At 43.7% G+C, this 7,219-nt stretch overlaps 1 pseudogene; it reads right to left on the bottom strand.

Annotated features, from left to right (window-relative positions):
• Positions 1-4,527: 4,527 nt before the first annotated feature.
• LOC117287310 lies at positions 4,528-5,107 on the bottom strand (annotated as a pseudogene).
• Positions 5,108-7,219: the final 2,112 nt, after the last annotated feature.

Genomic DNA, 7,219 nt, shown 5'->3' with positions numbered 1-7,219 from the left:
TCAGTGAGGAGGGGCGGAGTCCCTGGGGCTGCGCAAAGGGCCGTTCCCCTGGGGGGCTAACTTTCCGCTCCCGGCAGAGGGCGCTCTAGCCATCTCGAGGGCTTCCCGGAGGAGGTGCCAATCAGTCGGGAATCTGGTCGTCGCTGGCAAGGGACCTTGAATGCCGGTCTGAGAGGTTAACCTGGACCTTTGGGGGTGGTGGGTTGGAACTGCCTGAGCCCCTAGGGTGATGTCATAATCAGACCTAGATTTTTTTTTGTCCAATTTTTTAAAATATTATTTTTAGCTCAAATATAATTCATGTGGATGGAAATACACATTCAAACCTAATTAGAAAGGTTAGGAATAAAAAATTTAAAATTTCCTCTCATTTCCCAACCCTCCGACTCTGGGGAACAACTGTTTTTTGACCGTGTCCTTTATCCTGTTAGTTTGCTTGATTTCATAACTGTGACTACTGTACTCACACTTGTTTGGCTTTTACTTTTTAACAGTATCAACTTAAGAGATGATTTTAGCAACCACTCTTTCCCCCTTTCTCTTTCCAGTCTTTCTCTTTTTTATATCTGTATTTTTGGTTTTTCAGTGGTTACTGCTATCGTTTAGAATAATCTTATGCGTCTCTTCTTTATCTTGATCTGTTGATTCTCCCAGGTATGAAATAAATAATTTCCATTGTTATCCTCTCCTCACTCCTGCCTTCTTCCGCCAACTTTGACTTTTGCATTGGCAAGGTTTATAGCATTTTTTTCTATCCTGTTAATTCAGGTTGCCATAGTTGCCCTGTAGGTTGATTCCTAACACTAAAAACCAAATAACTTGCACAACATTAGTATTCTGGGAACGTTTTCACAGTGGACCCGGGGACTTGCCTGGCCTGAGGGGGGTAGGAACAGAATTCTCAGCAGTCACCCTGCGCGTGTGAGGCCATGAGAATCCCACAGGTCCATGGAATAGTGCACTGCTGTTAGCCTGGATGGATCTCAATTTAACGTCAATATATTTTAAAGCAAGATAATATGAACAAGGGAAACAGTGTAGAGTGTATGGAAGCTTTTCCCATTCATCTTCACATTTTTTTCCCGGTAAACGTAAGAGCCATTCTAAAAAATAGAGTTTATTACAGAATAAAAAGGATGCTGTTGGATGATCCATGCTGGAAATTGTCATGATCTGGCTGTCAGGATCACAAATGAGGAAAGAGTTGAGATTTGACTGTAATTACTCCTCAATGTTTTAGTGAGATCACCCACTATGGGATGTCCTGGTTCCAGAGCAGAGACCTGACTCCGTGAAAGCTCAGTGAACTGAGCCATTCTGGTCCATTTGGACCATGGAATCCCCCACACCTGGGAAAGAAAGGGGGAGTGTTATTACTGTCACTTTGCCTGGTGTGGATATAAAAGGACAGTAATAGCTAATATTTTACAAGGTGCTGCTTTGGGCCAGGGACTGTTCTAAATGCTTTCCCTATATTCGCCTATATTCATTTACCTGCTTTAATTATCACACCATGTCTATTTATTATACCATTACTTCATCATTATCCTTATCTTACAGATGAGAAAATTGGCACAGAGAAATTAAATAACTTGTCTAAGGTTAGTGAGTATTGGCTTTGGAACCCAGCCAAGGGGCTGGGGATGTAGCTCAGTGGTAGAACATTTTGTCCAGCAAGGACCTGGGTTCAACCACCAGCACCATAAGAAAACCTAGAACCCAGCCAATCCTTCTGACCAGTCTCTCTGTCTCCTGATACAGTACTCTAAATCTTGTGGCCATAAAAGTATAATCAAGGGGTTAGCCCAGGTTTTAGCCCACTGCCATTCACACAGTTATCAGCTATTTGTTCTTTTTTGTTAATTAAATTTTTTTTTTTTTGGTATCAAGAATGTCAGCTATTTGTTCCGATGACTCATGACAGCATCTGTGCTGCATACCTAGGTTCCAAGCATGGTGGTGCACACCTGTAATCCAAGCAATGGAGAGGCTGAGGCAGGAGGGTCACACATTCGAAGTCAGCTGGGCTACATAGAGTTCCAGGCCAGCCTGACTACAGAGTGAGATCCCTGTCTCAAAATACACACACACACACACACACACACTACTGTATCAAAATCATATGCTCCCTTGTAATTCCTAGCACTATTCACTTATGCATGCTGTCTCTGTTTCTCTTGGTCACTCTGTTGAGGGTTTTTGTTTGCCTGCTTGCTTGCTTGTTTATCTCTTTTATTGTTGCCTTTGCTTTTTTTGTTGTTTTTCTTTTTTATCTTTTATTGTTCCCCTTACATTTTCTATTTCATTATCTTCAGTTCTTACCTTCCTCGTTTACTTCTTGCACTTCTTTTGGTTTACTCTTGTTATTTTAATTCCTCACCTGAACGAAATACCAGCTTGTTTAGAAAACTCTTTCTCATTTATAATTAATTCACTTAATGCTACACATTCTTCTCTAAGCACTTCTTCAACTATCCGATAAGCCTTGAAAAATAATGGAGATGCTCTTAGTGTCATTCAACTATAAATATTTTATAATTTTCAACCTAATTTACTTTATAATCCACGGATAATTTAGAGGTTTATGTGTGTTTAACTTTCAGAGAAATTTTCTAGTTTAAATTTAAAATGTAATAATGATCAGATAAAAAGGATCTATATAATGTTGATTTTTAAGAAGGATGTAAGATTTTTCAGAAGTATTTGTGTGACTCGATACATTGTCAGTCATTGTTACTGTTTGTTGCACGCTTGGAAAATAATGTGAACTATCAGTCTCAGGTTGTAAGCTTTTCTTTCTTCCTCTCTATATTAACTTGAGCTTTTTTTTTTTCTGGTATCAGGGTTTGAACTCGGGTCCTTGTGCTTGCAAGGAAGGACACCTAACCACTGAGCTAAATCCCGGCCTTAACTTGAGCTTTTAAGTCATGTTTTTCAAATCTGCAGTAATCAACAGTAACTTGAATCTATAGTGATCAGTGTTCAATACAGAATATAGAAACAACGCCGGGTTTCTTAGCAGAGTGGAGTTTAATAGAGGGCATTGTGTTTTTCCCAAAGCCTGAGTGAACCCTGAGGTGCAGAAGTGAACTCTAGGCTGGGCCTGCAGAAGCTGCTGCTAAGATTATGCTTCACATACACAGTGGCGGTGACAAGACAGGGGTCCAGATGTGCACCATTAGTCAACCCACAACCCCGGGGACCAGACCATGATGCTAAAAATTGGACACCCTGGATTGTCCTTGGGAGCATTCACAACCCAAGGAATGAAACAGCGGTCTCCCGCACATCTCATCTGCTCTACAGATCTCGGCCGGGGGCACTAAGTGGGGAAAGCGAATCCGCAGTGACAACCTCACTTCTATGGGAACCTGGGAAACAGCTTCCCTTCCCCTCCTCCGAAGTGCAGGAGGCCCTGGAGTATGGCGAATGGATGTGAGAGAGATGCTTTTCTCTAGTCTCTCCAGGTATTGTAAACTCTTTTCCATCCACTTGAACTATCAGTTCTCAGTGGTGTGTTTTTACTCTTGTCATCACTCTATTTATTAATACATACATCACAAGTGTTCACAATGCCAATGCTTTTGGTTGGCTTGCTAGACAGAGGCATTATTTTTGAAGGTCTCTAAAAAATATTTGAACTTTTTCCCCAATTCACACTCATTTTTAAATTGATCTAATGAGGTCTTCAAGTCTGTAACGTTAATGCTGCATGCGCGTGCACGCGCGCGCGCGCGCGCACACACACACACACACACACACACACACAAATACAGAAAGAAGAAATAAAATAACAGCAGCAGTTAACTAGAGGAAACCAAAAGTAATATCACTGCCTTCGTGGCCAATGCAGGTTTGTGACAGAGTTATACAGGGTTCATCTGAGAAGCAGAGATGCACCAGACCCTCTCTGTATAACCCGGATACAGAACAGTAATGAGAAAGGAGGCCTCCTAACCCTCAACCGTTTCCATCATGTGTGATGTGTGCTTTTATCCCTCATGAACAATCACTGATATATTTTTTTACGTGTCCCTGGCTGCCTAAACAAGGTAAGAGAGAGCCTTTGAAGAAGAGAAAACCAAGGCAAATGCAATTAGGCCAAAAGAAATGTAAGTATCTTTCACCTAGCTATGTAAAGGTGTGAGGCATTTATCCACCACAAGGAGGGGCAAACAGGAGGACGCCATACCACACGCAGAGCACAGGGCCAGGGATGTTGTGAGAACCTGTCACCTACTTGAGCTGCAGTTGGACCCAGGACACTGCAGGAGCTGGCACACACACACAGCCCTGGGGCACCTGGCTACCCTCTGGCACAATATTCCTTCCCAAGATGGCACAGGGTGCGGGCTGAAAGGTGGAGCGGAGACTGGGTAGAGTGTGAGTTTCGTGCCATGGGGGGGTGGGCCCTGGGAGCAGGGCTTTTATGCACTGTGCTCGCACATTCTTCAGAAGTCTTTCAGAGAGTGCTGTGGCTCCTTGCCAAGACAGGTCTCTTTTCCATTATTCTTGAAAGACTTCTCCTTACGCCACCGATTCCCATATTTCTCTCCCTGAATCTGGACCCTTCTAGTTAACCTTGGTGGCAGTCATGGTCAGATTGTACAGATTCTGGGCATTCTAATGGGTTTTGTGCGGGGCAGTGAGTGCCGCGTGCTCTGGGAAGTAGGGGCTGGTGCTCCAGTTGGTGTAGTTCAGCTCAGGCTGCTCACATGTGGCCCACCGCTGGCTCGTTGCCCTTGTAGTTCTGTGTGGCATCCATGTAAGTCCTCAGCGAGGTGCCCTTGATCTCGTGATGGAACACAAGCCTTGAAATGCCAGCTTTGAGCTCAGCCAGGGACTCCAGGGATAGAAATGCTGCATACAGTTTCAGCTACCATGGCACATAGCCAAGCACCCAAGCAGGCCCAAAACAAGAGTGGTCAATTCTGAGGAGCACAGAAGGATCATTTCTGGGGTTTTCAGCAATAAGGGAGACATAGGTGCCCAGAGTAAGTTTTCCCCAGATTCCAACAGCCAACCAAATCAGCCCGGTGATTCAGGAGCTGGGGGAGTGGATGAGGAGAAGGATTTTGAGACCGGTTATCACAGCCTTGGTCTCCATTCCCTCGATGCTGCCACCCTGCAGAGCTCCAGCTGTGGTGGCGGGCGCTCGGGGCTGTGCTTTTAAATCTCACATTCGGATTGTAGACTTGTTGATTTTTTCCTTCGGTGTCCATAAATTCCTGCTTTATATATGTCAAAGCACCTTTTTAGGAGCATTCATACTCATAAATTACTACGTCCTTTTGGTAGGTGGTCATTTTCTTCTGCCAGATATTACTTTTCCTTCTTGTTCGTGTTCTTTAATCTTAGCTTTTATGAGGTGAACATTGGCACACTGATTCCTCTTGGTCCGTATTTACCTTATATAAATTTTGTCCTTTTATTTTTGAGCTGCATGTATAATTTTGCCTTTCACTGGGTTTCTGGTAAATGGCATATACTGTTGAGCGATGTTAGAAATCCTGTCAGCCCCTAACTCTTCCATCTCTATGTGTAGCTGATTCTTACTGTGACCACCGATACACCTGGGCTTGTTTCTGCCATTAGTTTTCCCACTTTTCTTCTTAGGGAAAATTTTCTTCCCTTCCTTTGTGCCTGTCTTTGCCTCCTTCAGATCTGTCCACTTATACCAATCCCCTTTATTTGGGGGCCAAGTTGTGACTTATGTTTCCATATTTTTAATTTCAAGTTACCTTTACCTTTATAACCTATGTATTTTTACTGTATATTTCTCCAAGAAAGTCAAAATGATCATTTTTGTCCTTCTCCTGAGTAAGACAATTCTCTTGGTATGCTGTCTTTTCCCCATCCTGCAGACACCCACCTCTGCCCCTTTGTTATTTTAGTTTTGTCTTTTTTCTTTCTTTTAGCCGACATTAAATTATTCTTTAATTTTTTACAGTTAAGATTTGTTTTATCACCAGGATTTATCTCTTGTTTTGCTCTCAGTTGCTTCTTGTATTATTAAACTCCTTCCACGGGGAAGGCAAAGCTAGAGATAGAGTGTGTGGGAGGCCCCAGACCTGATCCAAGTATCAGGTCGTTTCTTTAGTAGATATTCAGGGGACATTTACTCTGGGTCTGGACTTTTTCATATATCATCTCATTTAACCGTCATATCAACACTCTAAGGTCTGTGTCACAGTTCACTTCCTACAGCGGAGGAAAGCTAAGGTTCAAATAGGTGACTTCCCTGGGTGCAGACTGCTGGGGAGAAGCAGAGCTTATGTCCAACCTCAAGTCCATCTCCACTACAAGTTTCCGCTCTGGACTTTATTCCCATATGGGCAGAAACCAGACAGGCCCTGTGTCTCAGTCGTCTCTCCGTTACAGGATAAAGGACCTGACGTACACAGATTAGAGGGGGACAGGTTTATTTTTGGCTCATGGTTTCAGAGGTTTCAGTCCATGATCAGCTGACTCCAGCAGAAACATCATGGCGGAAGGGCATGGCAGAGGAAAGCTGCTTGCTTCGTGCCAGGTGGGAAGCAAAGAGCAAAGGAAGAGCCAGGGGGAGAGGGAGGAGCCAGACACAAAAGATCACCCGGGACCTACATCCTCCTGTCACACTTCCTCCCTCCTAACTGCACATTTGGCTATAAACTCATTAGTAGATGAATCCGTTAGTGAAACTAGTGACCCTGTCATCTAATCACTTTCCAAAACCCCACTGCTGAGCACATGAGTCTTTGGGGGGGAACATTTTTTAAATCTAAACCATAACATCTTTTTGGCTACTGTATTCATAGTACCTAAACAGTGACTATCATTTAGCAAGTAAATGCACATGCGCGCACGTGCACACACACACACACACACACACACACAGGCAGAAAGGTAGGGCACAATGGCAGAGCCATGTGGAACCCAAGGAAAGAATGTTTTCCCTAATAAATCATGTATTTTGGAATATTTTAGGCTCACAAAATGTTGAAAATATGTATAAGAATTGCTAACATCTTATGTTTCTGTAGTACATTTGTCACCATTAAGAAACCAACATGAGAACAGAACAGGAAGGCCCCAAAGACCCCAGAGGGGGTTTTTTTTCAGCTGCCTGCCTGCCTGCCTGCCTGCGATCACCGGCGGCGTGTGCGCGAGCTCCCGGCCTACGCGACAACAGACCCAGGAAGGAAGGTAGCCGCGCGGGCGCCCTTGAAACACCCACACG

Source organism: Fukomys damarensis, unplaced genomic scaffold, assembly GCF_012274545.1.
Source record: "Fukomys damarensis isolate Sample0158 unplaced genomic scaffold, DMR_v1.0_HiC HiC_scaffold_23, whole genome shotgun sequence".
NCBI lineage: Eukaryota > Metazoa > Chordata > Mammalia > Rodentia > Bathyergidae > Fukomys > Fukomys damarensis.
Note: the sequence above shows the minus strand (reverse complement) of the source record. Positions and strands in the feature narration are given on the sequence as shown.